This window comes from Netta rufina (genome assembly GCF_964035555.1).
Source record: "Netta rufina genome assembly, chromosome: 9".
Classification (NCBI taxonomy): Eukaryota; Metazoa; Chordata; class Aves; order Anseriformes; family Anatidae; genus Netta; species Netta rufina.
Window position 1 is genome coordinate 20,811,065 of NC_140132.1, and position 8,069 is coordinate 20,819,133.

An 8,069-nucleotide genomic window follows, 5' to 3' on the forward strand; every position below is an offset into this window, starting at 1 on the left:
CTTCTATGTGGAGTAAAAATAAATCATCTTTATGACTGCTTCCTGACAGAGGTGGGAGGAGTAAAGAAGACAAACTAAAAACCACGAGTAATTATGAAAATGTCAGATGTATGATGTGAAATGCACACAAGCCAGTCAGATATTAATGCAATGTAAAAATACATTTTTTGGTTTATTAGTTGCAAAGTTTGTACAGTTTACTTGAAGATATAACTATCTTCAAAAAAAAAAAAAAAAGTACTGATACAAAAATATAAAGTTTGCTGTGACTGCAATGTCACAGGCTAAACTCAAGACCAAAGTTTTTATGGTTTTTGTTTGTTTGATTTTCTTCTTTTTCAGGCTACCAGGTACTAAAGAATGAAAATATCTACATGAAAAAAAAATATTTTAAAAAGCAAACAAAAAACACTATTATGGCTTCAATATAATGCATTTCCTTGCTTTCATCTCTGCAGAAGGAATTTAGCAGACTCAGTTCAACAATGTGTTTTCATCCTGTAGTGGAAACATTTAGATTCAGGACATCCCCACAAGATTCTACAGATGTCTACTGCATACCCCAGATGACAGCTCTTAGCAGAAACATTGTCAACTCACAACACTAGATGGAACATTAGTCCTTTAAGTGCTTGGCAATTGTTTTACCAGAAGTACTTCACTGATGTTACTATAATATCTACAAACATTTCTCATGATTTCCCACTGGCCAACATTTGTTCTACCCTCATCAATTTGCACAAGAATTTTGTTCCAATACTAACAAACAGTTCATTTTAAAGATTAAAAACTTTGTATCATAAGTACTAGAAGTGGGAGCAATCCCTGTGTTTGCAAAACTTTTGGCAAGTGCTATCACTACTCCCCTCCACTGATTCCATTCTTTCTCATTTGATAGCAGCATGCAATGAAGTTCTTTCTGGTCAGTAAAATCTGTCAAAAGTCATATCCCTTCCCTTCTTCTTCCCAAATTCCTTTAGTTAAAAAAGAGACATCTTAAACCTTAGCTGGCTACACAGCTTCAGAGGCCTCAAAAATGCCCCAAAAACATAACGGAGTTTTGAACCACAGACCTCAAGGCAAGTCAGACTTGAACTGCCAAGCATATCCACATCCAGACTGGCTATCGTTTAACCACACTAGTGACTATATGATCTCACAAACCAAACTTCTAAAACGACAACTTATTACAGAAAATAAAAACAATTAAAAAATATCTCTTCTGACATGTAGGGAGAAGGCTACATAACCGAGGACAAAGAAAAAGCCAGAGGACCTGAGAAAAGCAAAGCTATGGGCTTCCGCACTCCTAATTTGCTTTTGCTCCTTCCACAGCCATACAGATCCAGCTCAGGTCACCGCTTTGCAGGGGCTGAGCTCACTGGGGAAACATAGCATCGCAATTCCAGTAGCCAGACTGAGATTTGCAATGCATGAGAAAGATGATTGATGCTCATCCCCACTAAATGGGGATGAACTAGCTACAAAATAAGTGGTTAATATTATATGTTAATGCACTTTTGCATACTGTCATTGTTCTTCATCTGAGGACAACATTAGGATTTTTTTTTTCTTTTTTTTTTTTTTTCCCTCCCCCCCCAAAATGGTTTTAGGCATCACTCTGGAATTAGCTGTCTCTTTAAAAAAACAAACAAACAAACAAACAAACAAACAAAAAAAAACATTTGACAGCTGGATACTGCATCTACTTTTCCCAGGTCATTAGTACCTAAGAACAGTTAATTTATGAGACTATAAGGTTACAGAGAGACTGCCAATTTAAAGGATCACACTTCTTTCTACTATTTTCAGCTTCGTCTGCCGAGTGTTGCAGTTTAAAAAGTCGTGCCAAGTTGAAAAAGCCATCAACTTCTCAATATTCCAGTAATTTTGTCAAAATCATGGGTCATTTTTCTTAGGACTCCATTTCATGGAGCAATATGATTTTATGTAGTACTTTCACATCTCAGATTCATGCTTTCAAGGTTTAAAATAAGAATTTAGAAGGATAGTAAATAAAAGAAGCAGAGTAAGGTCAATTGTATCTCATGCAGTATACACACAAACTCTTAAATACTAGAAATTAAGATAATCTAAGAAATATTTCAGGATATGTTATTTAATTTCTGAGTATGTGAGGCAGGTAGTACTCAGTTACTTGCACTGCTCTTCTTGCTTTGACCACTGAAGTGCTTTGTGAACCATCTTCCATGATCAAGGCTCAACACATTTGTCTGGTTTCTGTTTCACCTTTAATATATACTGGGAAAAAAGAAGCACACGTACCTGATGGAAAAAGGTTATTGAAAAAACAAAAACTATTTGGCAATTCACCAGGAACATGTTTGGAAGCAAAAGATAATTTTAAATCATTAATAGACTTCAAATAGCTAGCAATTTTATTTTTTTTTAACATGCTAAAAAAATAAGAAACAGAGGCTGAAAAGGGCAATTTAAGAATATAAGCAAGGAAATAATTATTTTGAAACAGTCCAATTATTCCCTCAATAGGGAAGCACTGTTTCCAATTTATAGTGAAGCGCTTTTTAAACATCTCTGTTGTCAAGCTCTATTATACTACTATTGAAATTCATTCCCTGCCAAAACGAGGAGATTCATATCTTTCCGTTTCATGGTTTGAAATCAAGTTTAAAAGCATTTTTTTTTATTTTTATTTTTTCCCTAATCCCAGTTCTAATTACACTAATACAGGCCTTTCAGCTTGTACAGCGACACCAGCATTTCCGTTATCAGGGCTTGTTTTGAAAATATTTATTCACGGAGGATCTAAGAATGAAATATTCATTCAAGAAGGATATAAGAGTATCTCAGCATGAACAAAAACAGATTTTACAAAATCTGGCATCAAAGTTACTTCTGCAGAAAAAGGAGGAGATCAAAACCTAGCTCACACACCCACAGTCATACAAACAGACGCTTTTAAAGTCAATGGAATAGAAAGGGCACTAGGCATGTAAAGGATAATTGACTACAAATTAACACTCAGGGGTATAGAGGAGACAGGAATCTAGATAGGGCCCTCAGTTCACTCCCCATCAAGAATTGTGTCTCAAACTAAGTGGCCATAGGTGGAGTGAACCTCCTCCCACTCAGATTTCAGTGCAGAACTATGACCTACATCTGTTCTAAATTAATGCCTTAACCTATGCTTGAGTTTACCATTACTGGAAGAAAGCCTTCACTGTATCAGGAAACAGCACGTTGTTGTTATTACATCAGTATCGCCAAAGCAGCACAGCCCTCTGATAGCACACATGCAGTTGAAGCAACCCTTAGGTCAGCATCTATTGTTTATGTAAGAAGCTGTTCCCAAATAAATACATTTTGGGGGGGTTGCAGGAATACAGAGATGCTGGAATAAGAAACAAAACAACCTGCCCCCAAATGCAGCACATCCAGAGTGCGCAGCAGGACTGCAACAAAATTCATCTGTAACTTCAGCAAAGAACTTTACTTTCCACTTTTCTAAACACTGGCAGGCTTTGAAGAGTCAGGCTTGGCTCGAGCACCCATCCTTCTCCTGAACCAGCTGCAACTTATCATATTATAATCCCCATCTTCAATTGCTCAATCCATCCTTTTCAGTGCACATTTCCTCGTGTTAAGCTAGTTATTGGCCTGTGGCTTCCCATTCTTTCAGACTCTCTCAAGACTTGCTCTTTTAACATTCATTATGTGCTTTTTCCACACATCAAATATATTGTTTCCATCACTCCTAACATTTTAGAAGTGTTAGATATAGCTTAAGATGCATGTTATAACTCCAGATATTGTACAGTTAGCTGGCCAAGTTTCATTTTCCAATCACCAACAGAGGATTTGAATAAGATGTTTTAAAAAAAAAGGCTATTCTCCTGTGGTGAGAAATTTCATGCCAAGACTTGATAGAGGATGCATAAACTTCTACAGTTGAGTTAATGCAACTCCAAAAGCAATTTTTTTTTTTTTTCTGATAGAGACACTGAAACAGCTTCAGTGCAATAGCATATACTGACCTTCTTCAACTCCCTGTCATTGATTTCTGTAAACCACAGTGGTACATCATATACAATACAATTAGATGTACACATAACCAATGTATGTCATAATTATGCAAGCATGAATATAGCAAAATGAAAGTTGAACTTAGATTTATAAAGAAATAGAAAGAACTCAGAATTTCCATTAAGACTCCTGTCTTTTTTTTTGTAAAAAAAAAAAAAAAGTGAATCTCCATTTGTTTTCCGTACTTGTACTGTATTGAGAAATTGTTTGAAAACAAAATGTAGGTTTCACAAACTAAACATCTATTTATTTCAGTATAATATTCAGTAAACTGTTTAGTGTAACAGGTGTGCACGCATGTATGAGTGCACACCTACATCCAGAAAATGCCTTCAACTCCAGACTTTAAAACACATCCCTAACATAAAAACTGATATTCTTCTATTCTGTAAAACAGATATATTATTCACATTTCACTTGTGGGGAAATGAACAAAAATTAAAATCACTCCAGCAATATCAGTGACAGCATCCATCTCACCAACCCATATATCCAGAGGCCAAAGCATTGCATCTGCATCACTGCAGAATCTGTAGCCCTACACAAAGTCCCCAGGCAGAAGCTCAGTTGCAACATCACTCAGTACCCTGGCATAGTAAAGACACCAAGAAACGGAACTTCATTCTGCATTTCTTCCATATATTTAATGAAAAAATCAAAATGGACTTTCAGTTTCATTTATCATCAGGCTATAAATGGGTACATTTGCAATTACAGATATAACTCAACTTTATAAGCAGTTCTTTCCTAAAAATTGAATTTTCAACTTTAAAAAATTGCTGCTGTATTTTCAAGTTATCTGCTATAACATAGGCTGTATATAGAGCAATAGCACCACGAGATTTAAGTGGTACATAGACCACATCTCATGTCTTTGTATAGCTGTACCTTCCACTTATTTGCACATCCATTGCTCGTGGGTAGAAAACAACACATTTTTGTCTTTTTTCATGTCAAAGAAGTTGGTTTTCTCCTGTAATGTACTTTGACCATCTTTTAAAATATCCCCCATCGGTAGAATTCTGTCTTCTCTCTGAGATAATATTGTGCCCCGAAGACTCTCCACTAAGAACTGCACCATTTGCTACCTGTCAGACGTCTGAAGGCACTCGCTCAAGCAGCCTGCAACTGAAGAGGATTATAGCTCACAAATGCTGCCAGTATCAGCGAGACAGCAAGTAGCAGACAGTTCATTTTACAAAAACTTAATGGACTGTATGGCCCTGGCTGCTTAATACAAGCACTGTCAAGGCATCTAAGCAAAAAGTCTCAGCTGTCACTGCTGACAACCTGAGCAGAATTATTTGTCACACTAGAATAGATAAGAGACCAGTAGTGTGGTGCATGGTGAGATTCCCATACATCTCCATACTGCAGTCTCAGACAGCAGGCATATGGTTTCCTCTGATGCACTGGCAATATAATCTTACCACGAGGCAGTATGGTTAAATGCTATTCTTTGGTCTTCATATTAACTACGTTATCCTCCTCTGGGCTCAGTTTTACATGCTGTAATTAAGACATGATTTCCCCTTCATTTTTTCCTGCAAAAGACAGCATACAAATCCCTGAATAATCTCCAGGTCATTAGCTACTGTAATCCATGTCATCAATATGTCAAATTATACCAGCTGAAAAACTAACCTGACGCATCTGTTCTATCATGCAAAAGCGTTCACCTACATATTTATTCTAACCCCATCAAAAAGGCTATCATTTATTATCTTTCAACACGTGCACGCTAATTAAAAGAAGAAAGACTTCCAAAAAGCTAATTCTTTCCTTGATGCTTGCATAACAGAGCTCTCATTACCATGGGTTCTGAATGTATACAGTCTACTTTGTTAGGATATACACCATCCTTCTACACAGTAATATAGCCTCACATTTTGACTACACCTCCTAATAAAACAGGAACAAATGTTCCCCATTTATTAACATTCACCCTGCAAAACCACACTGATATTAATACCGAACAAGTGTAACCAGAAAGGTGCATATTCTCCTATAACTTGTCGATTACCTAAAACTCAAAAGTTCTTCAAGAATTATACAATGAGCTATGAAAAACTGCTTTGGATAGAAGAGAAAGGGTTGTATCTAATGCACAGGTGTTGATCTAATCCTAACAGCCACTATACAAACTGAAATAAATTCATTTAATTTATAACTCTACTGCTATATTGCACTACTGTAGCCTTCTAAACATCATTTTCTGTTCCATCAGCCTGCTGCACCTCATCCGATCTAATACGGGAGTATTTTGGACAAATGTATTTTAACTGAATGATTCATGGCACTAAAGTGCAGTATAGATCAGGTCCTTCATAAAGCCTACAGATATTAACATAATACAAGCAGCAGCATCACTACCCAGCAGGGACTAATTCACATCCAGAAAAATTGGTTTTTTCAATGCCCAGCCAGACAAACTTTGGTGGTCTGAGCTCTCTGTGCTTCTGATCGCACCCCTTACCTGCCTAGTGTACTTAGAAAATAGATTTTTACCGGTAATAAAATTTCTCTAATGGCTTGGAAAAACAGAAGCCTAACCTGAACTAAGAAAAGGACCCCAGATTTTTTGTAGTACTGACCAAAATTTTAAGCTTTAGTAAGAAAGGGGAATGCTTTTCAGCAGGCTACAGGTTTATAACTGTCTGGGATAATCAGTCAATTCCTTGTCTTATCTGGAGGAGAACCAAGTACCTAAAAATGTTACTAGTTTGGAATATTTCATTTTAATCTTTTTTAACCCACTGGGTTAAATGAAAATAAGGAATTTATGCCCACCTGAATTTAATAAAGGTAAGTTACTACGTTTGAGAATATAGTTTTGTGGTAACACTTAAAAATTAAGTGTTTTTTAAAACACTAAAGAAGGTATTTAAAGAACTCTCTAACCATCCTCAGGAGCAATGCACAAACAACTGGCACTCATGCCACATGCAGATCTGCCAACTGAAAACCGATGCAAATTGCAGAACCATTCAACAGATTGGATCGGAAGAGTTTTGCAAAACAAACACCACAGTGCAGGTTTGAACTGTCAAGCCTACTTCCTTTAGTCAACACAAAACCCGTATTTGCCTTCAGGCAGATTTCTTGGGCAAAGCTTTTAGAAAAGAATCTGAAGAAGGAATGAAGTAATGGCAAGAAAGGGTAGTAATAACAGAGACTGAGTCGAGTTACACAGGGCTGTCAGACAAGGATGCGTAGAAAAGAGCTGTGTAAGTGACAGAAAATAAGCGGACAGAGGCAAAGCTCCCTATGGTGTACAAATGGCAGCTCTGTGGGCTTGCTGCTGCCACCTTTGACACCGAGGGCCCTCCTATGAACTACTGGGTGGCACAAAGCCGTACCTCTTCGGTGTGGCCCTCCAGCTTCAGAAATGCTGCCAGGTTATCACTGGATGTAACGCAAGAAGCACTTCGGCAACTTATTTCCTGGGAAAACCAAATGGAAACAACATCCAAACGACAATTCTTTTTAATACTGCTTTTCACAGAAGAACATACACCTCTTGAAATGTTCTCTCTCACAAAAGCAATAAAAGCTGCAGTCCTTGAAGTGTTAGCAAGGAAGCAAAGCCCAAGTGAAAGAATTCAACTTCAATCATTGTTATCTAGTCTATTTGACATTTGTTAAGATTGTGTGTGTGTGACTGCTCTGCTTAAAATTATGAACAGGAAACCTCAGCCCATCTTGTATCTCAAACACCTCCACTTCTCAACAGCCAGTGGTTATTTCTATTTCTATATTATTTCCTGCTCGCTGTAGGCAAGTAACAAAGTTATCAGCCTGTCTACAGCAGTGAGTCTACATGTCACAGAGATGAGGCCTGAAGAAAGAATTACTGTGTATTGCTCTTTTATGCATATATCTGTAAAAACAGGACGAAAATCTTCTGTAAAAGAACACTCACATGCTTCATCACTGGAGCTGGAATCACGAATCATGTTGGAAAAGAACTCTCAGATCACCCGGTCCAACCTTTAACCTAGCAC